General features: G+C 41.3%; 1 protein-coding gene and 1 non-coding gene across 10 annotated transcripts in view; both read left to right on the forward strand.

The window, feature by feature from the left end:
* RIPOR2 (RHO family interacting cell polarization regulator 2) overlaps positions 1-27,992 on the forward strand; it is a 217,509-nt gene that overhangs the window by 138,019 nt on the left and 51,498 nt on the right. The window contains exon 1 of one of the 9 annotated variants that reach the window (XM_042237465.2): positions 39-27,432. The exons of the other annotated variants lie outside the window; for them this stretch is intronic. The gene's annotated coding sequence lies outside the window, so the exon portion shown is untranslated. Of the gene's footprint in view, positions 1-38; positions 27,433-27,992 lie in introns of those variants that run through there. 9 annotated transcript variants of the gene reach the window in all.
* LOC114109745 (U6 spliceosomal RNA) lies at positions 14,899-15,005 on the forward strand. Its single transcript, XR_003586328.1, has one exon. It is a non-coding gene; the product is annotated as a U6 spliceosomal RNA (small nuclear RNA).

The raw sequence follows: 27,992 nt of genomic DNA on the forward strand, positions 1-27,992 counted from the left end.
CCCTCTTCCTATCTCCTCTCTGAGGCCACCAAGTTCCTCGCTGGGGAAATGGCCAAGGTTTGTTGTTATTGTTGAGGGGTGGTGGGTTGTGGGGTTTTTTTTGGTTACAGTGTACTCATCCCACTTTAGTTGGAAGTATTCCCTAAAAATAATAAATGTTTTTCTCGAATGTGGCCAGTTACCTACAAAAGATCGTTTTACACATGGCCCTATGCCGGGTGCCCTCCCTAGACACCACCGAGAAAAGAAACCACTGCGATTTATTTTCTTGTGCCCATCGTTTACATGACACTGATGAGCACTGCGTGGAGGATATGAATGTTTTCACACGTCCATCACACTAATTAAAAAAGAAAATTAGATTTCTTTTCAACAGTGAGAGCAAATGAGGTGCAATGTTTCTGTGTTGTGTTTCATAAGCTCAAAATGAGCTCTCTGCCAGATGGAGGATGGCAGTGTCTTAGACAAAGGGAATGTTTTTCACACCATTTAGCATTCAAATATAATAAAGTAATAAACAAATATAATAAGTATAATAAAGTGGTGAATAATCATTTTTATTTCTGAGATGGATTGGAAGTCCAAGTCCTAAATTACAGTGTTCTGTAATTTAAGGGAGCACTGGGATCTGGCCAGAATTAAATTTTTCATTCCATATACAAGTGTAAGATACCGATTATACCTTCTAGGAAGTGCACAGTCTGGTAGAGAAGGAGGAGATACCCAGCTGTGTAGGACGGAGTGCCATCCGCCTGTCTTGGTTTGCTCTGCTCACATCTGTTTTCTCAGCATAAGCATAAATGTTAATAGCACCCCTTTCACTCAGAAGGATTCTGATTGGTCACCCTAGAAAAGGGGCTATGGGAGGTCAGAGGAAGGCGAGGAAGGCTGTGACTGGAGTAATCAGTGAGGATTTCATCCATGCGCCTTTGGTAAGATTATAGATGAATGGAAGGGAAAAGAGAAGACTCACCAGATAAGACTAGGAAGATTGTGAGCTCTCTGAGGGTACAGAGGGCCCATTTCGTTCATTCCTGGATCCTTAGGGCTTACGTGCTGCCTAGCAAGTCATAGGCATCCAGTGTGAACTCACTGCCTGTGACCTAGATTTAAGATCAAGATGAAGGTAGAACAGTTCAGGACAGCAGAGCAGTGTGCCTGGCAAAGGTCACATGGGCACAGTTATGACATAAGGCTATTAATAATGGCAATGGTATTAAAAACAGGCTGGTGAGACCATCCCAAAACACAACCTGTGTACAGAACAATGCCTAACAACCCTCTCTTGTGCAAGTCACTTGTCTTTGGGGTTTAATGCTGTGGCTTTCACCTCTAGCACTGAAAATGATCTCTTTCTCCTCAAGCAAATTGTTCAGGAAGGAACTGAAGGAACAAGGACTCCATTCACTTCAACCTTGTCCCCTTCTGTCTTTGTCTTCTAGGAGGACTTTTGGAAGAGAGGCAAGGGCGGAGTTGGGGGGAAGGTACCTTACAAATAACAAAAGCAACACAGATGAACACAAAGAGCACATGGTTTTTCCTTCCCCTAGTAGGGGGAATAAATCCATAGTGACAGTTTCCTGGAGCAAGTGTAAATTCCCGAGAGATTATTCCTGGGACAGCATTTACTTTCCCTACTTTTTGCTGTATATGAAGGCCTGGAGAGACTTGGTCTTGGCCTTAACTGTGACAGTCCACCTTCTAATTAATGTCCCCCCTGCTGCAATACAGAGGTTTAAGGTTAATTATCTCAAATAAATATTCCAGGATAACTACCAGTAACCCTTGAATGGCAATGCCATACTTTTCTATTATAAAGTTGCTTAGCAGCATTTTAGCCACTTTGAAATGAACCATATCTTCCAAAATTATAATACAGTTTAGTTGTCTTGGTGATGGTTCACCATCAGAAATATATGGAGCTTAGAAAAGAGAAAGATAGACATACACAGGGATATAGCCCTGAGAATGGGCATTGGGATTCTATTGCAGACAACAGAATCCACTCAGCAGAAAGAATGTAAAATAAAATGACTTACAAAATTGTTGGGTCAGAAAGGCCAGGGAAACACACTGTACGTCGAGCTTTCTGGAACAACTTTGAAATTCACGTTGTAATGGAGTCACTGCCTGGTCAATAATGTAGACACTGCATGATGATTTAGGAAGCTGCTCTCTCCAGAAGGAAGCTGTCCCTGCCACGGTCAGGAAACAGATAGCCAGGAAGCCACCACAGAAAAACCAGGTAGTCCATGAAGGTGATTCCCAGTGGTGACAACAGAAGAGATGAAGTACAGCATAGTAGGCAAAATAATGTCCCGCCCCCTCAAAGATGCCCATGGCCTAATCCCCCCAAACCTGTGAATGAAGATGTTACCTTACGTGGCAAAAGGACCTTTGGAAAGATGCTAAAGTCAAGCTCCTTGGGATGATCCCAGATGCTCCACCTGGGCCGAGGCTAATCTCATCAGCCCTTAAAAGCTGTGGTCATGTGACTATGGGAGAAGGCCCAGAGAGATGCAGCATTGCTGGCATGCTTGAACGTGGAGCAAGAAGCCCCAAGAGAAGAAATGTGGGTGGCTTCCAGAAGCTAGAAAAGCCAGGGAACTGGGTTCTTCCCTAGAGTCTTCAGAAGGGAACACACCTGTGCTGACACCTTGATTTTAGCCCCATGAGACCCATTTCAGACTTCTGACCTCCTGAACTGTCAGATAATAATTGTGTGTCACCTTATGCCACTGAATTTGTAGTAATTCATTACATTAGCCATAGGAAGCTTAATACCGCAGCCTCCCCTTCAAATCTTGTGGCAAGCGCACTGGTGGAGGCACCCTGTATCATGTGCAGAATCTGAGCTGCAGGGGATTCTGGGAAATGTAGTTTCCTGCTTCTAGGCTTCATTACTGGAAGTCACCAAGATGGGGCTTGGAATGACATCCAGTGCCAATCACAGATGGCCACTGCAGCTGCCATGAGAATGCATGGGGGGCCTGGAGAGCCACAGTGTACATGCACTGCGCCCTGAGGGATGGAGGCATGTGGACATGGCAGAACAGAATTGGATGCCTGAGATATTTAGGAAGTTTAACCAGTGTTATTAAGTCATTAAGGCACAAGGGGGAGAGGAGGAGAAGGCCTCAGAACAGTTGCCTGTTTTACTGAACTAGAAGTTACTAACTGATCTGTTAGCTATTGCTGGCAGGGTGGTACTAAGGAGAGATTATACATAAGTATCAGTATCAAGGATAATTATTGACATATAGACAGTCTATATGGCAAACTGTATTTTCCAAAAATGGCCTCAACAGTATCTCCCACCCTATAAGGCCCTTCCTACATAGTGACTTTGATACTCTTGCAATTGAGAAATGAGGTTTTCCTTCCCTTTCCTCAAAATCGTGGCTCTCTTGACTCATAGAGAATTGACTTCCAAGGCTAGATCGCAAAAGATTACTCAGCTTCTTACTAGTTCTTGAAGCTATCAGCCACCATGTAAGCTATCTGATGATCCTGAGGCTGCCATGCTGTGAGAAAGCCAACTAACTGACCGCAAGGAAAGGCCTGGAACCTGGAAGAAAGAGACGCCTGGGCAGCCCTCAGCTTCTCTGGTCCCTACTTCTCCGTGTCCAGCCACCATCTGACTGCAGCAGAGCCCTTTCCAGCTCCTGACTCACTGTTGTTGTTCTAGTCCATACTGTCAGATGCAGAAATAAGGTCAGTTAAAACCACGATTTTTTGTTATTCCTATCACATTTCTTCACTGCGAGGTAAATAGTATGACAGTTGTCAGTAGTAGAATAACCAGATCTAAAGCCTACCTTCCTCTTGTTGAATATTCAGAGAAACTCATTCTTAAAATAGATATTAGAAGCGAACAGAGGTTGGTTTGTTGGGGGAGGATTTAGGAAAAGGGGAATTGGTAGCCTTGAGACAGAATTTCAAACTGGCTAATTCAACAGGTGAATAAGCAAGACTCCCAGTAACTTCTTTTGAAAGTAGAGTTGTCTCAGTCTGGCCAGTAGAAATACCACAAGTCTTTACTTTAGGGAGTGTTGTCAAATAGGGACCCACTCAGGAGATGGAGAAAAAGAGATGAAACATAGCTGGACAAACCCATGATCAAGTACAGCTAGCCACCCTTGGCAAGCCCTTCCTCGCCAGCAGGCTGACTGCTCTTATCACTTCTTTTATCCACATGCCTCCTTCCTTGATACCTAAAGTTTACTTCTGAGGTTCAAGGTGTCCCCTGGAAATAGTACATAATATTAATAATGCATTAGTCTAAATAGCACCTTCTATTACTGTGGGGTTTTGCAGTTTTCAACAACTTCCAGCACACCCATTATCCTATTAAACCAGAGAACCCCATGATGTAGGCAAGACTAACATTAATGTCCATGGTTTCACCAATTAGGAAACAAAACAAAAGGATTAACTGGCTTGTGCAAAATCACAGTGCTAGTATGTCTAAGAGGCTGGGTTAGTGCCTAGCCTTTCTCATTCTCATTCGGGGTCTGCCACTCCAGAATATCCACTCCATTCGCCACGGTAGCAAAATCAGTGTTAAGCTGGAGAGAGGTAGGGATGATTTGTTCTGCCTGCCCACACCTTCAGGCACCAAAATATGGCCTGCTTGAAGCCTAATTCATTGAGAGCCTGAAGCACAACTATTTTCTCTTCTTACCTGACTAATGCTCTCAGTTTGATACCGTATTTTGCAAGTGGAAACCTGCCCCGATGACACAAGAAAGGTCAGGAACTGCTCCCTTTGCAGGCTCCCATGACATCCCTAAAAAAACTTGCCCTTTGAATTTTGTCAAATAGTCTTTGGGCTAAAATAGGACAGAAATGACATGTGCTGTTACTCTTTAAAGGGTTATTTATTATTATTTCTTTTAGATCCTCAAAGTGTGTTTCTTCACATTAAGATATTTTCCAGATGTAGTTTGTTTTGGCTCTGAATGTTGCAAAATGGCTGTTTTGCCACTAATGGAAGAAAACAGCCAGAGCCAGAAGAGGCTGAGGGGCTGCATTAGCTCAGGGAGCTTTCATGTGTGTGTATATACAGTGACCAGGCTAGAGATATGGAAACAGTATTGAGAGAATGTGTCATCTTAATTTAAGGAATGAGTATCTCTCCTTTACAGTCCAGATGGGGAGAAATAGCTCCAGGTAGACCATGCACGTGGGGCCTCCCAGGTGGCTCAGTGGTAAAGACTCTACCGCAATGCAGGAGATGCAGGGCATGTAGGTTCGATCCCTGGGTCAGGAAGATCCCCTGGAGTAGTAAAGAGCAACTCACTTCAGTATTCTTGCCTGGAAAATTCCATGGACAGAGGAGTCTGGTGGGCTCTAGTTCCTGAGCGATGGAGCACACAGCACACAGATCTTGCATGTAGATTCTCCTTTCTCTTTGAGTGAATTATGCAATCCTGAATGTAGACACAGGGGAGTCTGAAGTCTTTGTAATTTAAAAAATAACACCCCCCCAAAAAAAACACAAGCCCCATTTCTAAATTATAGATGTGTTCACTTGTATCTCATATTGGATGTAGACATTAAGCTCCTCTTCTGCAGCAAAGCATTGAATCTAAATTCAAATGTCTTGTGTAATATTAATAATAATAACTATCATTTAATAGCATTTCCAATATGCCAGGCACATGCATTCATTACCTGAATTCTCGCAATGACCCCAATGTAAAATTATTATCTGTATTATAGATGAGAGAACTGACATTGAGCAAAATTAGTAAAGGCAGAGTTCGGTTTTAAATCTGGATAGCCTGGTATCAAGTCTGGATTGTAGCTGTGGACGTAAACATACAAAAGCCCCAAATTCAGAGTTCCTATGACTGCCAGTTAGTAGCATGTTCCGTAAGCCTGAGTTCTCCCATAGAACTAAGCTGGCTTGTGGTTCCTAGATCACTTGGCTTAGTCCCTCAGTACTCAGATGGCTCATGTGATTTTCAGGTTGAGATTCTTAGTTGATATCAAGGCATTAATGAGACATCTCAGGATTCTATTGTAATCACCGAGAAGTCTTCCCACATTATGCATCCAAAAGATTCATGAATCCAGCTAAATAGGCATTGTGTCTGCACTGAGAAGTACCTGATCATGAGGAAACAGACATTTTTCTACTGGGTAAATGATCCATTCTGATAAATGACAGTGTCAGTGATAAGCCTCCCCCCTCCCCGTTAACAACTTTGTTCCTTACAATGCCTCAGAGGTCTGAAAATCCCACAAAAGGGGAGGGAAATGGAGAAAAAGCAATTTTGTTGTTCTATCGCTAACTCGTGTCCGAATCTTTGTGATCCCATGGACTGTAGCCCACCAGGCTCCTTTGTCAATGGAATTTTCCAGGCAAGAATACTGGAGTGGCTTGTCATTTCCTTCTTCAGGGGACCTTCCCGACCCAGGGATTGAACCCACTTCTCCTGCTTGGCAGGTGGATTCTTTCCCGCTGAGCCACCTGGGAAGCCCAACTTGAGAGAAAAAAGGAGTCATTCCTTCTCTTTTGGAAGGACCATTGTCTAATCCGTACCCACATGTAGAGTGTCTCTTGATCAGTTTTGTCTCAATTACTGAATGTAGGAAAACAAGATCATTGTTAATTCATACAGTTTAATTTATGCATAGGAGAATTATGCAGGGTAATTACCTGCAGTTGAAGGAAATGAATGGTGTCAGATCTGGTTAATCCATGCATGTTTCACCCTTCTATCCCTCTGTTCTCAGAGAAGACTTAAAGTGGTAACCAGTGTGTGATATGAAAAATTGCATTGGTTTGTTAAACAGAAGTATTTTTTGCCTTTGATTTGCATCACAAATAGAGTTCTCAGATTTGGACTGACTACATTTGAATATAATTTTCAGAACAAAAGCTTTGATTCACTGTCTTAACTCCTGTATAATCTTTTCCAGAAGTACTCATTTTTAAAATCAGTGCAACAGAAATTATCTTCATGTGCCCTGTGTTAGCCTGAGTAAAATTTCCTTCATGGGAATAATTCAATGGGAATGATGATTATTTTGTTTATCAAGAGTTATAGGCGATTTATAATAATGATTGCGAGTTCCCACATTGTCCAGAACCTCTGAGATCTAATGTCTTCCAAAAATTAAAACTGAAATAAGCAGCTGAAACAAATTATGGGACAGTGAGTGGACAGAGATGGAAATATGCTCATGACTTTTGCCAAGCAATAGGTTAAAGCAAGCAAGAGCTGTTAAAGCCTCTTTGAATTCATCTATGGTAATTGGGAGAAAAATAAGATTTGGGTTTTGTTGATGTTGTTCAGTCATTAAGCCATGTCCGACTCTTTGCGACCCTATGGACTGCAGCTCACCAGGCTCCCCTGTCCTTCACTATCTCCCAAGAGTTTGCTCAAATTCATGTCCATTGAGTCAGTGATGCCATCTAACCATCTGACCCTCTGCTGCTCCCTTCGCCATTTGCCTTCAACCTTTCCCAGAATCAGGGTCTTTTCCAATGAATTGGTTCTTCACATCAGGTGGCCAAAGTCCTGGAGCTTCAACTTCAGCATCGGTCCTTCCAGTGAACAGTCAGGGCTGATCTCCTTTAGGATTGACTAGTTTGATCTCCTTGTAGGCCAAGGGACTCTCAAGAGTCTCCTCCAGCACCACAATTCGAAAGCATCAGTTCTTTAGTGCTCAGCCTTTTTTATGGTCCAGCTCTTACATCAATATATGATTGCTGGGAAAATCATAGCTTTGACTAGATTTGGTTAAAGTTTATTAAAAAAATTATTCTTTGTAACTTTTCAAAAACTTGAGACAGGTTATAATATCATACAATTAAAAAGAGAATAAGTATCAAAAGGAGGAACTCAGAAAAATCAATATCCTAACTTCAAAGAATGAATGTTTATGCTATGATTGAGCAGCAAGTTTTGCTCTGAACTTCCCTGTAGCCAGAACAAAACAAGTATATACTAGGTTATCACTAAAGTTACTACTATCAGAAAGTTGGACTTGGAGCAATTCCTTGAAGGGCAGATTACCCCAGCAATGAATTGTAAAAGAAATGTCTTATGTGGGAGCTTAGACGAGGTGAAATTGAGCTCGTTAAACCAGAGCACTGCAGTGAAGTTCAGAGGTCAACACTGCACCTTGACCTTCACTCTTATTTTCTAATCCCTCCATCACATTCTCCTAAAGATACAAAAGGAACAATCAAAGTAAACTCCATGAAGAGAAAAAGAAATATGTATTTTTGGCCTTCAGTTGCTCTGTTTGGGGGGACCAAAAAGAGTCAACTTTTCTAAGGTCAAGTTACATGCCGTGATCAGATTTTTGTCTTCAGACAAGGTTAACAGAAGGTTGAGGATGACTGCTCCCTTCCCCACACGCCCTCACAGGGGAGCCCAGCTGAGACAATTGAGTTGCACCTTCACGATAATCTTATTACAGCAGCAGATTTCAGCACTTGAGATCTTGGGTTTTAGCAAGACCAACTCGATTAGCAAAATGAAGCAGAGCTTAAAAACGAAACTGTCATTGTTTAGGTGAGGCTGTATGTCTTTTTATCCTTGACCTTGATGATAATGATGACGGTGATGATGGTGGTGGTGTTGGTAGCAGACATCTGTTTTACTGAGTGTGTACTCTGTGCATTATACTTTAGAGGCTTGATTTCCCTTAATGATCACAATAAATGATGTAAATGTTTAGGGACGAGGAAACTGAGCAGAGGTCGTTGTTCCAAAGAGGATATTCACACCAACTGTGTGACTGCAGAATGATGGTCTAGCCACACACTGTAAACTTGAGGTGTCTATATGTGAACGTATGTGTTTGAGCTTCTGGATCCTGCTGCTCCATTGTTCCTACTTGCTGCTTCTCTCTGTTGCTTTCAGACACACTGACTGCAGCAATCTCTAAGATTCTGTCTCACCTAAGACCGTCTTTTAATTAGAGCTATGATAGCATGACATCGTCTCTGAGTTGACTCTCAGGAAATATGTAACCTATATATGCATGTGTTAAGTTTAAGAGTACTCTCATTTACTAAGACTAATGCTCCCACCTAAACCATTTTCCTTGACTCAGTAAGCCCTAACAGAAACATAACTGATAAATTTGATACTGCCCTTCCCTGCTGAGAACATTAATTGTGACACACAGCATGGCCTGAAATCCAGCTCTGGAAGGCAGCAGAAGGGTAGGGGGTGCAATCACTGGCTGTGTCCAGCCACCTGTCCACGCTGTTGCCCCCCTTTTCTCTTCACCCTCATACCCCAGGCTGAACAGTTGGAGGGCATCTGCTCTTGGGGCTGAAACACCCGCACTGCTGACTCGGAAACAATAAACCCGTACTGCCGAATGATATATTTTTGGTGCAGAGAAAAATTTTGTCCCTCCTAGGGATCAAAATACATTCTTACATGCATGCATGTCATTTTTTTTTGAAGACATTGCCCAGGTCACATTCCAAATTCTGCCCATCCCATTGGATTGTACTCAACACCCACATTTAACGTCCTCTGTACTTTCGATTGCAAAGTCTTGAGATGAGGTTTGAGAAACACAATGTGAATGACATCCTTCAGAAGAGAAAAATGTTCAGAGCAGCTGGTTGTCTGGAGGGTGTCCACTGAAAAGCTCACAAATCATACTGTAGAAAATCAACTCTTACAGACGCCTGCTTGGTGGTAAAGTATCCTAGGATCTTGTGCTGTATTTAATACCGACTGCATTTTTTTTGTTTAGCGGGAATCAACTTTTTTCCCACCACCTCTGCAGATATTATATAGTCTCTAATTGAAGCCTAGCTCAGCTGATTCAACTTTCAAGAGACTTGAGAATGTACAGTACTTATAAATGAGCTCCTAGGTAAAGTATAAAACTCATGAAATCAGCCTCCCAGTTTTCTTTGGGAGATGCACAGGATGTTGTCATCTAGACCTCATTAAACTGGAGACAACTTGGTAATACATCCTCATCACGATAACAATCAGAATAGCGCCTGCTCTTCACTGTTCTAAGCACTTGAATTCATTAGCGTATTTAATTTTCACAGCAAACTGGGAGTTTGTTTCTTTTCCCACTTTTACAGATGAGGTAATTATGGTCTGGAGAGGTCAGGCAACTCATCAAGGCTGCACAATATAAAGTGTTTCTGCCAGGCAAGCTGAATTCTTTGGTCTCCACAGCCCTGACACGGAAGGCCTATATTTTGTCATCACAGTTGGGAAACAGAAGATTAGATGACCATGAGTTCCAGTCCTGATAGGGAGTTACTTTTGCGTCTTCACACAGTGGACAGTTTTTCTTTTAAACCCTAGGATACCCAAAGCCATTCCTTTTTTGCCATTAGAGAAGTGAGGCAGTTTTGTCCTGTGTTTCTGGTGAAAACTGGCAATGCCTTTTCCAAGTATTTTTTTTGTATCGGAGTTGGAATCAAGCAACTAAAGAACATTAATAACTCAATTTTTTGTGCATTGAAAGAATAGGAGGTAGATGTGATCAAGATTACAGCATACGGTGTGCAGAGAAAAAAAAATGAAACCCTGGGAAGATTTTATGTATCTCTGGCAAGGCTCTACCCAAATCAATTAAATTGAAACCACTGGGGATGAGGCTCAGACAATCACATTATTAAAAAGCTCTCCAGGTAATTCTAATATGCAGCCAGGTTTGAGACTCTCTAAACTGTATTATGTTCTTTCTAGAGGTTATTGATAGTTATATCCATAGGAAGGTTCAGAGGCCAAAATATAGGTTAAATATTTATTTTAATGTGGTAAATGTCTTCAAAAAAGCCCAGTAACTCAGTTTCTAACAGTGAACATGACTTTCTGGATTTAGTCATGAATTTGTTACTCCTGAATAGCAAGGATTACCCACTTGTATTTGTTGACTCTAAAATGCTGTTATTATTGTTATACTGTGTTATAATGAGCATCTCATTGTGGGAAATGGTTGAGTGAGTGAATTCATGAGTGCTCAGCCACTCAGCTGTGTCTGACTCTTTATGACCCCCTGGACTGTAGCCCGCCGGGCTTCTCTGCCTATGAAATTTTCCAGGCAAGAATACTAGAGTGGGTTGCCATGCCCTTCTCCAGGAGATCCTCCCAATCCAGGAATTGAACCTGAGTCTCATGCATCTCCTGCATTGGCAGGTGGGTTCTTTATCCACTGAACCACCAAAGAAGCTCATGGGGAATGGTTATGGAATAAGAAAATAAAAAATAAGAGTAACAGTGAAACAAAGGTCAATTGTTCTTGAACTCTCTGAGCACCTGATCAGTGCTAGTTAATGATGTCTGTGAGGTCACAGGGCATTCTGAGTACTGGTGACCCTTCTCACCAAGTTGATGGAAAGTCATATTAAGAAACAGGCAAAAAAGGGAATTCCCTGGTGGTCTGGTGGTTAGGACTCCAAGCTTTCACTGCTGAGGGATGGGGAACTAAAATCCTGCGAGGCCCGTGTCACGGCCAAATTTAAAGAAGAAGGCAAAGAAAACTGGAAGAGGAGTTCTGCTTTCTCAGCTAAAGGAAAGGAGAGATGGGCAGAAACTCTGATGCTAGAGCCAGTTCTGCCAACAGTCTTGTTAGTACAGTTGTCTATAGATCGGTCTCCTTACCTGTGCAATGGGAATCAGGACAGTTGCCCTACCTTATCTGCATGGCTGTTCTCAGAGTATAGATGTCAAAGCGTTTGGAAAGGACCGACCCGCGGATTTGAAATGTTATGAATCTCCTCACTAGATGATAGTAGAGATTCAAACAGCTGTGTGACCACCAAAAGATGCACCATTCTCTTTATTTTTATTCCCCAAAGGGTCACCTGTTCTAAGTTCTTTTAACTTTGGCATCAGTACTAAATTCTTTAGAAGCCCTATATGGTGGAGAAAATGAAAGTGTGAGTTGCTCAGTCATGTCCGACTCTTTGCGACCCATGGACTGTAGCCCAACAGGCTCCTCTGTCAGTGGAATCCTCTAGGCACAAATACTGAAGTTGGTTGCCATTCCCTTCTCCTAGGGATCTTCCCAATTCGGGGATCAAACCCAGGTCTCCTGCATTGCAGGCAGATTCTTTACCATCTGAGCCACTATATCTACCTCTGTGGTGGAGAAGGCCTCCGTCAATTGACTGGAAAACTGAACTTGCCTATGCAGAGATTATTTCATCTTTTCATTTTTGCATGACTAATGCTCCCAGGCTCAGCACTGCCAGTTTGCTCAGAGCCTGCACTTGTTCAAGTCCTGACACCTCAGACCCTTCTGTGGCCCTGTCCATGGTGAAAGCCTCAGACTATTCCCACACGCTTCTCCCAACCAGCCAGAGGACAGAGGCAAAATCTGAGGCTCCCGTGATCCCACAGCTCTGTTCCCTGTTGACCTGCTCCATGGCCAAGAGAGGTAGTCCTAGTTTGGGGTTTCTGTGTTTACACAGATGTTGGTCCAGGAGGAGTGGAAAGTTAGGTGGGTCTGGAACTTATTAAAGCCAGTTAATTTGACCTCCAGTGTGGTCAAATTATAGGCTTCTTGTTTGCTTTGAAGTGGGATTGGGTCAGCCCACCAAGCAAACAGGCTAAACCAAATCTCCTTCTCCTTCTAGAGAAAATAGACAAATTTCCCTTCTCTCTGACTTCCTCTTTATCTGCCCTGAGATTCAAGGAGGACAGAGATCATCATGTATTGCTTTCATGCTACATCCCCCATTCTTACATTCCCTGTGTTCTGAAGTGTTCCATAAAGGGGCTAAAAGCCAAGAAGTAGTTTCTGACACAATACTTGACTGCTTCATGCTAGATGTGGGCCCTGACACCCATTCACTATTCGGAATTGCTTTCTTATATCAATGCTGGAACAGTAGACACATTAAAATGTTCAAATGTGCACATAAATAAAGCAGATGGAATAACATATTCCTAAAAACCCATCACCCAGTGCAATGATTGTCAAGAATTTTCCATATTTGCTTCATATATCCCCGTTATTGTTGTTAAAACATCTTAAAGCAAATCTAAACTATATGTCATTTCACTCCTGCAAACTTCCGTGGGCCTCTCAAAAGTGTAGACATATTTCTGCATGATCTTAATTCCATTTCACACCTAGCAAAATGAACAATATTTCCTTAGTATGATCTGAAGTCTAATCCGTGTTAAAATGTCCCAAATATCTCAAAAATGACTTTTTGTTGGTAGGTTTGTCATCACAATCAGGACAAGGTCTACACATTACATCTAGATGTATAAGGAGGAGAAAGGACAAGAGATACTCAAGCAAAAAGTCCATTTAACCCTTAAAGTACTGTTTGGTTGCCAAGAAAGAGCAAATACTTATGGATCCCACACTGGACCCTTCAACATATGGCAGACTCCCAACAGTATATTTCTTGAGTATCTTGTCCTTTCTCCTCCTTTTTTCCCATGAATAAATGATTTACTCAGCAGGGAGTCTGAAGCCCTGTGAAGATCTTAACCTACTTTATTTCTCCCAGACTGGCCAGAGGGACAGGGTGCATGGAGACAGTGGGTAGGACCCAAGAAAATGAATGAAAACCATTTTCTTGCTAATGAACTAGAGACAAAATTTAAAACCCAGAGCCAAGAGAAGACCAAGCATTTCAGAGTGAGATTTGAGTCCCCGAAAATAAAAAATAGCCCTTCGAACAATTCTAATGTGACCAGTGGATGGAGTAAATTCAGAGGGAAGGGCCTAGAATAGGGTTGAAACTGGTAAGTCAGGTGATGGAATTGTGTGGTGGGGGAGAGAGGTTGTCTTGGGGAAAGTCTTCCAACCCTTCTTTTTCCTGCTTTTGAAAAATGGATCTGACTCCCCTTTAGGTGGGTTGGCTAAGGACATGAATGGGCAAAGAATTACAGATAGCTAAGAGTGGAGATTAACTTGCTAGCTGACTGGGAATGTCGTGTGATTTTTTGGAGTTACGTGGGCCTCTGTGAGGGGAAGTATCCAAGTGCCTTTGGGCTCAGAATCCAAGTAATTCGGCATTTCACATGTGTACAAATAGGCCTGCAATGTATTCTTTTGTCTTTGCTGTTGGGAGTCTGCCATATGTTGATGGGTCCAGTGTGGGATCCATAAGCATTTGTTCTTTCTTTGCAACTAAATTGTACTTGAAGGATTAAATGGACTTTTTGCTTCATTCCTGTTTTTACAGCTTCAAATCCTCTGGTTGGAGCAAAGAACAGTAAGAAATGATTTTACCCTCTTAATGTATCACAAAAAGGAACATAATTCTGCTTTGTTGATAATCTAGGCATTTGCACATAGCTATACCTAACTGCTTTGCATTCTGGTTATAAATTATTTGGTTTTGGCAACCAAAAATAACTCAGCAGATGTTGTTCATATGACCACCTTCTTGGTATGCAGGAGCAAGGACCAGTAATGAACCCACTATTCCCTTTATAGTAGTTTAATTTGCTAAAATTACCATGCAGAGAACATGTGTGCAGGCCTCTGGGAAACCACACAGCTTTGAAACTGCTGGCATGTGATGGCACTTTCAAACACAGCCTTATTCTAGTTGAACCACAGAGTAACTCTCTGACACTGGTTTCTTCTGAAATGTTATCATTTGCATCCTCCTTTTTTCACCTCTACTTTGTTCAGTAATAATTCACATGACTTCAGACAGAACACCACAGGTTTAGGGAGACCAAGGTCACATTATCAGAAAAAATGTACTCCAAGGCAGGGAGAATTAACAATAGAGATAAAATTCTCCCTATTAATATCGGGTTGGCCAAAAAATTTGTTCGGGTTTTTTCCATACGATCTTAGGGAACTTTTTTGCCAACCCAACACATAATGATCGGAAAGTGCCAACATTCAACTGACTCATTTCCTTGGTAAAAACATCTTTTTCTTTGTATGTTGCTTTAAAAAAAAATGGTGCTCACTTCAGCAGCAAGTATACTAAAATTGGAACAAGAGTGAGAAGATTAGCACGGCCCCTGTGCAAGGATCACGTGCAACTTTGTGAAGCATTCTGTATTTTTCTATTACATGTAAAATAGATAAGCAATAAGGACTTGCTGTACAACACAGGGAACTATTTTCATTTATCTTGTGATAACCTATAATGGATAACAATCGGAAAAAAAGAATATAACTGAATCATTTTGGTGTACATCTGAAACTAACAGATTGTAAATCACCTGTGCTTCAATTTAAAAGATTAAAACATAAGGTTTAACAAACATTTCTCTGCTTTTACCGGACTATAGTGCAGACACAACAGATCGTTGCTTCCTGTTACAGATTCATGCTAAATACCACTCTCCCTTTATAGATTATTAATTTTCGTAATAAGTCTATGTTATGAGAACTTTTTCTATAGAGCTACAGTTATATAAACGAATCACTCCAATAGCTAACAATAGGCTCTTGAAGTTGATCAGAACACACCATCACTTACAGACTTCTAAAAAAGCCATGACGCAGGCTGTAATCAAGAGTATCAGAATAGAGACTGTGAATAATAATGCATATCTTCCCACGTAAATTCTTTCATCTTCCCTCCTCTGGATGAGCCCTCACTATTTTTTTACATAAAAAAGCCAAGTGAAGGAGCTTCAGGGGCCAGAGCTGAGAAGGTATCCAGGTGTTCTAACTGTGCATCTCGACTCCTTCAAAACCGCTACGAGCTGTGCTTCATACCTTTGTGTATTATATTCAAGTCTATAATAAGATGCCTGAATGCTTAGCATTTGAAGTACTGCTTTTAAAAGTGTTGTCATAACAACAGAAATAAAATGACGAATGTAACTTGAGTTTGAAAAGACTGCCTTGGCTTTAAGTCCATTGCTTTACCTAAGCAAGGCTTAACTGTCACCTCCTAGTGCAAACGAAAGCTGTGATCCTATGGCATTACCATAATTGAGTTGAGGTCTTTAGCTGTAAGGTGACTCAGTGGTAAAGAATCAACCTGCCAATGCAGGAGACACAGCTTCAATCCCTGTGTCAGGAAGATCCCCTGGAGGAGGAAATAGCAACCAACTCCAGTATTCTTGTCTGCAAGAAACCTTGGACAGAGGAGTCTGGTGTGCTGCAATCTGTGGGATCATAGAGTCAGACGCTACTTAGCAGCTAAGCATGCATGCGTGCCATCACATAAAATTGTCAGTCAACCCTCCAGCAATTCCACTTTATTGCTCTGATGGCCAGAAATAAATTAATTAATCATGAGAAAAATCTGTTTGTTTGATTGTGTAGGCCATATCTAAAAAGCTTTAAGATAATTCATCTCCTTTCTCTGAGATGAGCCAAATCATATAGCTTAATTACAAGGTTCAGTTCCATATTTTACCTGACCCTCATGCCCATGAACAGATGTGTTTTAGACACACATGCTAGGCAAAGGAACCATGCATGGTGCATGCTTATGCTTCCCAGCACGCTGTTGGGGACAATCTTCTAGAACCAAAGGGCTTTTTCTCTTTAAGGTGGCCAAAGATGTAGCTCCATTCTAGTGAAAATAATAAAAACTATGAGCTTACCAAAAAAAAAAATGGTGATTTAGAGATTTCTCCGGTGGTTTAGTGACTAAGACTCCAAGCTTCCTCTGCATGGGGTACAGGTTCAATCTTTGGTCCAGGAAGTTCCGCATGCCAAAAACTAAATAATAAATACAAAGGAAAACTGCTCTAAAAATAAAGTACCAAAAATTGTAATTTCAAACTTCTTGAGTCTTCCATTTCTCAAGATAATCAGCTTAAATTAATCCACATGCAAAATAGACACATTCAGAGATGGGAAATTTTGCTTCCCTGTGCTCTAATGGTGGACAAGTCATTACACATATTCCCAAACTCATAGGATGTAGGAGACCAAGAGTGAATCCTAATGAAAATTATAGACTTTGGATGATGGTGATGTGACAATGTGGGTTCATTGACTGTAGCAAGTGTACCACTCTGGTGGGGGTTGATAGTAGGGGAGACTGTGCATATATAGGGGCAGGGAGTATATAGGAAATTTCTGTACCTTCTGCTCAATTTTGCTCTGAGCCTAAAACTGCTTTAAAAAGTAAAGCCAATTTTTAAAAAAAACTGTAAAAAAATGGTAATTTTAGTAAAATCAAATAACAGCAGAAGATGTTAGTACCAGTTTGGTGTATTTTGAAGTAAAGAAGCAATAATCACCATTAGCTAGAAATGAGTTGCCAAGCTCTAGGGGTAAACAGGCTACATGCAAGGAAAGCCTAGAGGAGCTGGTAACAACAGGCATGGGGCCATTTCCTTCATACTGGAGCGTTGTTCTTGAATCTGATGATCAAATAATGAGGGTTTGTGGTGGGTGGACTTTTTTCTCAGCAGGATCAGCCAAGCTGTCTACGAGGACAGTGTTTCCAAGAAATTTCCCCTTTTGATGTGCATGGTTTTTACTGTTTTGTGTGTTGTTTTTTTTTTAATTAGTAAATTGACTTATTATTGCTAATAGCTTCAAGCTTCATTTAAGCACAAAATGTTTTTTCCTTTGAACCAGGAAACAGTTGGTCCTGTTTTGATGTCTATTTTGCACCAAATGAGGGTCTCTAAGTGTTTTCGACTTTGCATTTTAAAATGAGTTATGACAACATTAGTCAAAATCCATTCAACCCCCCTTGACATTTAAGCAAGTTTTAGGTCCTGAATCATTTCTCTTCTAATTATCGTGAGGCCAGCTGCTCCTCTCTGCATTTATTTAATCCACCAGAATGGAAGAAGAGGGGGTTTTCATTTTCCTCAGGCTGAAATGGTGTCAATTATATAGAAGTTCTTACAACTGACTGTTCCAGTGAGTAGACATGCAATTAATGTTTCTTCTTTACTCTTCAAATGGTTGGGCAAGACGCTGAAAATAGCTTCACAGTGCTCTGCTCTCATTGGTTTGAGGGGGGAATAACAGAGAAAGAAAGAGAGGAGCAGTAATATCAAATTTCTTTATTTCTGTATATCTCTTTCGGCTTCCCTGGTAGCTCAGTCAGTAAAGAAACCGCCTGCAGTGCAAGAGACCCAGGTTCGATCCCTGAGTCAGAAAGATCCCCTGGAGAAGGGAATGGCAACCCACTCCAGTATTCTTGTCTGGAGAATTTCATGGGCAGAGGAGCCTGGCAGGCAACACTCCATGGGGTTGCAAAGAGTTGAACACAACCAAGTGACTAATACTATCTCTTTCCCTAAAAAGTATGTATAGTTTTATAATTAGTGCATTCTATTTGATGGATAAAAGTCAGATATACCTTCTAAGGGCTCATTCTAGACATTGATAGTAGAAAAGAAACCATTATTCCACACTAAGATTTTTACATACGTTATCTCATTTTCTCCTAGCAACAGCTTTGGTAACTTAGGTCTTATTATCCTCACTTTATTGACAAGAAAAATTGGAGCTCAGAGAGAACTTGAGTGAAACCTGGGTTACCTGGCTCCAGAAACAATGCTTTTCTCTTCTACCCTGAGCATCAAAGAAGTTGGTACAGATAGATGGTACCTATGCTCAAGAAGTCTGTAGCTTGTTAAAAGAGGTGAAACATTCAGGGAAATAGTTATAAAACACCGAGTCCCTGAGTATGTTAATTCCCATCAATAATTGGAAGTTTTGTCAGAAATAGAGTCACGGATGTACAAAACAAACTTATGATTACCAAGGGGGAAAGAGAGGGAGGGATAAATTGGGAGATTAGAATTGACATATACACAGTACTATATATAAAATTATGACCAGCCTAGAACCTAGACATTAAAGTTACAACCAACCTAGACAGCATATTAAAAAGCAGAGACATTACTTTGCCAACAAATGTCCATCTAGTCAAGGATATGGTTTTTCCAGTAGTCATGATGTATGGATGTGAGAGTTGGACTATAAAGAAAGCTGAGCGCCGAAGAATTGATCCTTTTGAACTGTGGTGTTGGAGTAGACTCTTGAGAGTCCCTTGGACTGCAAGGAGATCCAACCAGTCCATCCTAAAGGAGATCAGACCTGAGTGTTCTTTGGAAGCACTGATGTTGAAGCTGAAACTCCAATACTTTGGCCACGTAATGTGAAGAGCTGACTCATTTGAAAAGACCCTTATGCTGGGAAAGATTGATGGCAGGAGGAGAAGGGGACGACAGAGGATGAGATGGTTGGATGGCATCACCAACTCAATGAACAGGAGTTTGGGTAAACTCCAAGAGTTGGTGATGGACAGAGAGGCCTGGCGTGCTATGGTCCATAGGATCACAAAGAGTCGGACACAACTGAGCGACTGACCTGAACTGATACATAAAATAGATAACCAATAAGAACCTACTGTATAGCACAGAAAACTGACCTCAATACTTTGAAATGACCTACATGGGAACAGAATCTAAAAAAGAGTGGATATATTACATATATATGTATACGTATATATGTATAATTGATTCACTTTGCTACATACCTAAAATACAACATTGCAAATCAACTATAAATCAATTCAACTACACTCCAATAAAAAGTAATTGAAAAAATCAGTTAAATAAACACCAAACTTTGAAAACAATAAATAAATAGATAAGATAGAAGTGCAACCAAAAATACTGGAAATTTTGTGGTTTACACGGCAAGATTCCTCTGGTTGAGCTGGTTGATTTGCTCAGAAAATGCTTCAGGAAACAGTTGACTTTTGCATCAAACAGTAGTAATGGATCAAACCCACTGAATAAAATCAGAATCTGTGAGTCCATCCCAACAGACCTGACAGTAAATAAAAACAAATAAAAGGATTCAAGAAAGCTCTTATAGTACAAAACAATGACTGAGTTCAAAGCATACCATTTTGCCACCATCATAATGATAATTGATTTGGGAAAAAATCATCAATGGTTGCTAAAACGTCTAGGTTAAAGAAACAAGATATTTGCATAGCCTCAAAGTACCTCCTTACCAACCACTTACCAGTTACAAAGGCAAAAATAGAAACTTTCCAGGCATCCAACGCCTTAACCAACGGATCAAAGTTGACATCAAAGTTGTTCTATAAGGTTCTTCATCCATTCACGTCACTTGTCTCAGTTCATCAGTGTAATAGCTCATGCATGTATTTATCACTTGGTTAGCAAACCGAAGCTGACAACTGAGAAGCAAATATTAGCCTTGCCTTGATTTATTTTAAGACAGAACACTACAGAAAAAAAGCCAATGACTTAAATATATCCACTTTTTTTTTTTTTAAGATTAGTCAACTGTTCTGTAATAGGTACCTTGCAACCATATAATACATAGACACCTATTTTTAGGATTCATCTTAAATAATCATTTAGCATAGCAGGCTATTCACATCTGGCCCACATGCCTCTTTTAGACAGCTGAATTATACTTTTGCTCTTGACCAGTATGTAGGGGAGCATAAACAGGATGACATTGTTAGGAGCGGGGAGTGGAGGAACACAACCTGGGCATGATGAAATGAGTCAGGAAGCACAGTGGGGCCAGTGTGCTGCGTCTTATGTGGTGCCTACAGGGAAAAGGATCAAAACATGAAAATATTCAGCTCTCAGTTGGCTCCTTATTAATTGAGCTTTTCCTTTTCAGGTCCTGATTCCTTGGCATTTCCTCTTGCAGAAGGAATGATGACTTTTTCTGGAAACTGATAGAGATTTTCCAACAGCTTTATTGATGTACAATTACGTATCATAAATTGAATTCATCTTAAGTATATAGTTTGAGTTTCAGGAAATGTATACATTGTCCAGCAATCATCACAGCAGTTTTTTTAACACTTCCACACACATACACCCACACAAAGTTGTCTCATGATCCTTTGCCTGTTCCCATCCCTGGCACCAAGCCAACACTCAAGTTAATTGTAGAATTGTCTACTTTTGCCTGCATGTCACCCCAGCAACCTGCCAGCTGACCTGCTGGCTCTTGCCTTATCACAGAAGATTAGTCTCAGTCTAAGGTGGAGACGGTATAGCTTTGTAGCTATACCACTATTGATTTCTAAGTTGACATTCTCCCTCCATGAGAAATGCTTCAGTGAGAACAAATTCTTTGTTCTGAAATCACAGATGTCTCTTATATTTTCTGTCAGTAGTGGGGATCTTCCAGAATTACCTGTTTGTGTTGTATACTGGAGAATTCAGCTAAATGAAAAAGGAGGGAAACAGACCATAAAAACCTTTACTTTTGCAGGGTGAAGAGAATGATGTCCAGCTGTTGTGTGGCTGTTTTTTGAATTTCATAATACTTGATGTCCTGCATCTCCAGCATGTACAAATGCTAATCTGCCCCTTCCTTTCCCATAGGGAAGTCATTCTTGCAAGGATACACTTTGCCTTTGACCATATCTTAAAATCAAAAATAAAAGGCATCTATCGTAGAGACTGGATTTTCCTTGGTGGCTCAGTGGTAAAAAGAATCTGGTTGCCAATGCAGGAGACACGGGTTCAACTCCTCAGTGGAGAATATCTCCTGGAGAAGGAAATGACAACCCACTCCAGTATTCTTGCCTGGGAAACCCCGAGGACAGAGGAGCTTGGCTGGATATTCTACAGTCCATGTAGTCACAAAGAGTTGGACACAACGTAGCAACTAGACAGCAGCAGCGTGATGCAGACTGAATGGATCCCTTTTATCATCCCAAGGAGCACCTGGATTGTGGGTCGACGTAGTGTGTGTTAGTCACTCAGTCACGTCCGATTCTTTGTAACCCCATGAATTATGGCCCATCAGGCTCCTCTGTCTATGGGATTCTCCAGTCAAGAGTACTGGAGTGGCTGTCATTTCCTTCTCCAGGGGATCTTCCCAACCCAGGGATTGAACTCAGATTTCCTGCACTGTAGGCAGATTCTTTACTGTCTGAGCCACAGGGAAGCTCCTAAGTACCTTCTTAAAGGTAGTTGAAGAGGAAAGCCAATTATAAACCATAAAATATAGTTCTAAAAAAAAGAATATGATAGAAAAAGCAGCATACACAATTTAGTATGTACTGTGCTCAAAATTATTGAGTTGAAGAAAATTGTATGCACCAAAATTCTACTGGTGGTTGTCTTTGGGTGGATAGAAACTATATGGTTCTTTACTCCCCATCCCTGCCCTAACTTCTTTTTACTTCTCTGTATTATCCTAATGCAACAGAGTGCTTTTATGCTTGGAAAAACTAAAAATAACCTAAGGATTCCTATTTCCTTTCATGAGTCTCAGTATACTTAGTAACATTCCTTCTACTGACTGGTTGCTTTGTCCAATTATGGTTAATCAATGCTTCTAACACGTCTACTGTGAACTCATTCATTTGGAGATTCGTGCCTGAGAGGTGATGAAGGACGTGGAAACAACCTAGATGTCCATCAGCAGATGAATGGATAAGAAAGCTGTGGTACATATACACAATGGAGTATTACTCAGCCGTTAAAAGAATTCATTTGAATCAGTTCTGATGAGATGGATGAAACTGGAGCCAATTATACAGAGTGAAGTAAGCCAGAAAGAAAAACACCAATACAGTATACTAACACATATATATGGAATTTAGGAAGATGGCAGTGACGACCCTGTATGCAAGACAGGAAAAAAGACACAGATGTGTATAACAGACTTTTGGACTCAGAGGGAGAGGGAGAGGGTGGGATGATTTGGGAGAATGGGAATTCTAACATGTATACTATCATGTAAGAATTGAATCACCAGTCCATGTCTGACGTAGGGTGCAGCATGCTTGGGGCTGGTGCATGGGGATGACCCAGAGAGATGTTGTGGGGAGGGAGGTGGGAGGGGGGGGTCATGTTTGGGAACGCATGTAAGAATTAAAGATTTTAAAATTTTAAAAATTAAAAAAAAAAATAAAAATAAAAATAAAAAAAAGAGCTCACCCTGCCTTACCTCACCTTGAGAGTCTCCAAAAGGAGTTGTTCACGCTTGGGGAGAGAGGCTTGCTAACTCAGGCTAATCAAATTCACCAGAAAGTATAAACCAGAATACCAGTTTATAAAAATGTAAGGGGAAATGGAACTGTCACCTGGACTGAACTTTCAAAGCATTTTTCTTCCGTTTTTGCTATTTCTACCGGAAGCACTGTCAGGAGCTGCGTGTTAGGATCTGCTGCAGAGCCCTGCTCTGTGATGGATGCCCTTCATTGCCCGTCCTCCAAGCAACTCTCCAAGGTTGACCTCTGTCATTCATTCATTTATTCTTAAGAATCAGGTTATCTTTGAGTTCTCCAGGGCACTGGCTAGTCCCTCCTCTGAACTGTGCTCGTACTAGACCTCTTATTTTTGGTCCAAACAAGGCAAGAAATCTAGTGGGGTGAAGGGGCAACCTCTTGATCCCTTGATCTTTTTTATCTGCCTCACATCCACCCTCCCCAGACCCTGCCATCTCCAGACTCAGTGCTCTTCCCAAATTGCCTGGTGATTTGATAAGCTCCCTTCTAATTTAAACAAACGAGGAACTTCAGGTCACATGGTGGCGCATCACACCCACCAAGGCCCAGTCTACTTATATCACCGTGTCATATCAGAACACGTGAAATCCTGTACTCATTTTGTATCAAAAGACTGTTGTGTGTTCACTTGGATCTTAGCACTGCATAGCCAGGGAGAAGGCAGCAGTTTTCACTGTATGAAAAGTCGAGAAGAGAAACCATTGTGGCCGTCTTCTGTGCTAGGAGGCTCAGCTCAGAATGGTAGGGTTCATTCAACTCTTAGTCAAAGTGCTTGGGATTCCTCCAGAAAGAGTCGATGCTTCCCAGGGATTATGGGAATTGTGGGGCAGGGGTGGCCACATGGTATAACCGCCTGGGCTGCCTGGGACAAAGCAAAGTAAGGAACAAACTGTAGCAGCTTCACTGTGTGCCTAAGGTTCGAGACCTTTCATTTAATGCACATAAATGAATATTAGTTCTGCTGGCATTTTCAGAAAGACCAGGTGAGAAGTCAGTAACTTGAGAACTAGAAACATGTCTAGTTTCTAGAGTTAGAAAGTTGGAAAGTTTCAAGTAGCAGAAGCCCAAGAAGAGTGTTATTTTATGTGGAATTTCTTGCTTATTAGGCATGGTATTTGGTGAGTCTTAGAAACGTGTACCCGGTATAGTACCTCTTACCAGGAGTCCAGTCCCATCTCTAGAAGTCCTTCAGATGAAAATAAAGAAGTTGGTCTATAATTCAAAGCTCATCATGGAAACTTCATTGAGGAATCTGAATTATTAGGGTGTAATCAGAATTTATGAAACCTAATACCTTATTTCTCAGAAATCATATTTCTCCTTTGTAGGACTTACAGATATAAACAACAAACTGTATAAATAGAGCTGTTACCCATCAAAGTTGTCTTATATGTTCTTGTATGTGAGATCTGTCTCCTCTGTAGTCCCAGCTCTGCTGCTGCTGCTGAGTCGCTTCAGTCGTGTCCGACTCTGTGCGACCCAATAGACGGCAGCCCACCAGGCTCCCCCATCCCTGGGATTCTCCAGGCAAGAACCCTGGAGTGGGTTACCATTTCCTTCTCCAGTGCATGAAAGTGAAAAGTGAAAGTGAAGTCACTCAGTCGTGTCCGACCCTCAGCGACCCCATGGACTGCAGCCTTCCAGGCTCCTCTGTCTATGGGATTTTCCAGGCAAGAGTACTGGAGCGGGGTGCCATTGCCTTCTCCAAGTCCCAACTGTAGACAACTCAAAATTTCTGCAGTTTCAAAAAAGTATTCGGCATCATATCAATCATACATAAATCCATTTCCTTTACAAAAATTTAAACAAAATAGGAAAATTAAAATGTTTCTGACTGCCACTCAATCCCACCTCTCCATGGACTGTCTATGTATACTTTCAGAACTTTTTGATTCATGTACATAATTTTATATTTTGTTTTCAACATTCCTGGTATCATACTCTAACTTGTTCTGCACTTTGTTCTGAGGTGGGTGGGGGGGGTCTTTCTGTGTGGGCATATTGTTATAACTGCTCAGGTTATGCCATAATGTATTAATCATTCCTATAATGATTAATATTTATATCATTTCCACTTTTCTCCTATTACGTAGTTGACTGTCATTAACTTCCCCGTATATAACTTTTTGTGAAGTTGAGTATTTCTACACAGGAGATAGCAAAGAGTAGATGTGACATATTGAAGGATAAATGTGTTTTACACATTAAATAGAAGATACTACCAGTTGTCTTCCAAGCTTTGGGTATCACTTTATACCGCTATCAGCAGTGATAATGCAATTCTATTGATATTAGTACATCAGTCCTTTCTTTAGGGGAAGGCATTGCTTCAAAGAAGCATCTGCTAGTAAAATGCAAATGACTAGAAACCAGTTTTGAGTCCTTAAAGCCTGCAAATGAGTACGTAGCTTTAGGGATAGATAGTGTTGCTGGAAGAAAGCAGGTCTGTGAGTCTAGGAAGCCAGTGAGCAGCTTGAGGACTTAAGGCTCCAGGAGGTGGGAGTGGTCTCATCAAAAAGATGATAGAGTTACAGAGTATCTAGCCACTGGGGAATGGCTGAGGCTGCTGGAAGACTAGTAGCCAAGTAGCCACCCCCCACTTCAGGGTTAGGCAGGGGGGTGCTTTGTGCACTGTTACCCATCATCCCTCCAGCTCTTCCCTTTCTCAACCTACTCCTTTTTCTCAAGAGCCTAACTTTGTGCAGAAGCCCTCAAACTTATTTTATGACTCTCCTTAGGCAGTGAGTCAGCCTCTAGGGGAGCTGATGGCAGGATAGGGATCTCAGCCTAAGCCAGCTATCAGCCAAATTCTTCTCTGATAGATAATGATCATTTCGCAGACCAGATAGGCAAAACAGAACATTCACAAAACTGCTTACCCCTCTTCCTGTTCCCAGCAGGCATCCATTCAACAAGTAACTGTAATGAAAAGCATCTGAGGACATCCCGAAGCAATTTAAAAACTCAGAATCCAAGACAGACATTTTTGTTCTCAAGAAGTGTGCCTGGAGACACACAGTTTTTTGAGGCAGAAGGCTGGTGTGTCTCCCTTTACCTGGCAAAGCAATAAAGCCTTCCTTTAAAAGAAGAAGCAGCAGCTTTCTTACCTGGTACTGAAAGAAAGGAAGGGAAAAAATTATTTCACTATCCAGCTCTAATGTTTAATTCATTTAACATTTAAACTTTCCAAAGAGAGGCTTAAGACTCTTTTTTAAAAGTTGGATATTTGAGAAATTGCAGCAAATTGTTTTGGTTGAGTTTGAAAATTTCAACCAATTCAGCATCATCCTTTTTCTCTGTTCTTGGCTGAGCATCAGAACCACCTGCGGTCCTTTTCAAAATCCCAATACTCAGGTCCATATCATTTATATCAGAATGCTTAGGAGTCCATGCAATTACTGATCCAGTGGGTACGAGAAAGAAATCTTTTTTGTTTAAAAATGTAATCTCTAGGAAGTCAAAACAATAACACAGTTAAAATATTCCACACACTTTTAAGTCTTTTTCCCATGACCAAAGCTTGCCAGGATGCAACAGACCTATTGGACAGTAATTGAAAAAATGAGATATGAAACTGACTAAATTTGCCAAATTGAGCCTTTAAGGTATGTTTTATATAACAAGATTATTGAGTACAAAAAGAACATGTTTTCCTGATATTTATTAAATTTTCTGGACCTTTTTCTTGATATTTATTATAGATATTTGCTATGTTTACATGTGATGCAAAGATAGCACAGGCCTGCTTTATGAACCCAAGAAGGTGTTTTTAATGAAAATTGGACAGACTTCTTAGTAAGCAACAAAGAACACTTGGGAGGACCTTATTAAGGACTTATGTGTAAATTGTGGTTAGTTTTGAACGTTGGGGTGAGGAGCGGCATCAGAAAGAGTCTCTGCACTACATTCTGTCCTGCCTTTCATGCGTTAGATATTAATATTACTGAATGTGCATAATTCTACATCATTCCTTTTAAAATTCTGGAGGAAAAAAAAAATTCTGGAGAATGCTCCCAAATTTCAGCTTCCCTGCCCCCATCCCTAGCTGGAATGGATGGGATGCCTGTCCCACCCAGATCAAAGAGCAACCTGTTGCTCACTGCAAAGCCTTTTGCCAAGTGAGTCAGCGCCAGTGTGCATGCAAGAATGCATGCAGCCCAGAGCTGCTTTCTCCTCCGTGGCTGTGGAGGAGGGGGTTCAGGAGCCTGCAGCCTCCTGGGGAAGGGGCTGTTTGTTCTTTTCTCTCTGGGGAAGCAACTCATTCAGACCTCCGCCCATGACTGAGCTGCTTCCAAGAGCTCTGAGCCGGTCTCAGTGATATTGGCTTTTCCGTCACGTTTAGGTGGACCACAGGAGCGTTCTGCTGCTGTTTTTCAGCTTTGCTTGCTTGTTTGCTAGGTTTTTTAAGGGCAACTATTGATGCTGTTGGTGTCTGCCCACTTTGGAAGTCTTTAGCCTGGAGAGGGGCTGTGTCTCCTTCCTCCTGCTGGCCCGTCCCCCTCTCTGGACTGAGGTTACCTGCTAAAACAATGGTATGTGCTTTGACTCTTCTTGATATAAAAGGAATAGAATTACCTAACTGTTCTAGGGCAGTCCTTTGGGGAAACTAATCTTAGGCTTCTGTCCAGCTTAAGTTTTGTCTTTTTGTTAAACATTTATTTCTCTTATTTATTTGGCTGCGCTGGGTCTCAATTGGGGCACATGGGATCTTTGATCTTCACTGCGAAATGCGGGATCTTCAGCTACGGCATTGAGACTCTTAGCTGCGTCACGTAGGATCTAGTTCCCTGACCAGAAATTGAACCTGGGCCCCCTGCATTGGGAGCTCTGAGTCTTAGCCACTGGCCCACCAGGGAAGCACCTGAAGTTGTGTTTTGACAACGCATCTTGGTCAGTGGTGCCAAGTCTTTACAAAAGGCGAGCTGGTGACTGAAATGCGGCCTGTGCTTTCTGCTATATTTTCCCCTTTACCTTCCTTGCCTCTTCTCATGGGTTCTTATTATAACCTCGATTATCACTGCTCTTGTGAGCACTCCCTGTGCGCGTCTTTTTTTCTCACTGCCACAATAGCAGCATGATCTGATCTTTCAAA

The sequence above is a fragment of the Ovis aries genome, chromosome 20, assembly GCF_016772045.2.
Source record: "Ovis aries strain OAR_USU_Benz2616 breed Rambouillet chromosome 20, ARS-UI_Ramb_v3.0, whole genome shotgun sequence".
NCBI lineage: Eukaryota > Metazoa > Chordata > Mammalia > Artiodactyla > Bovidae > Ovis > Ovis aries.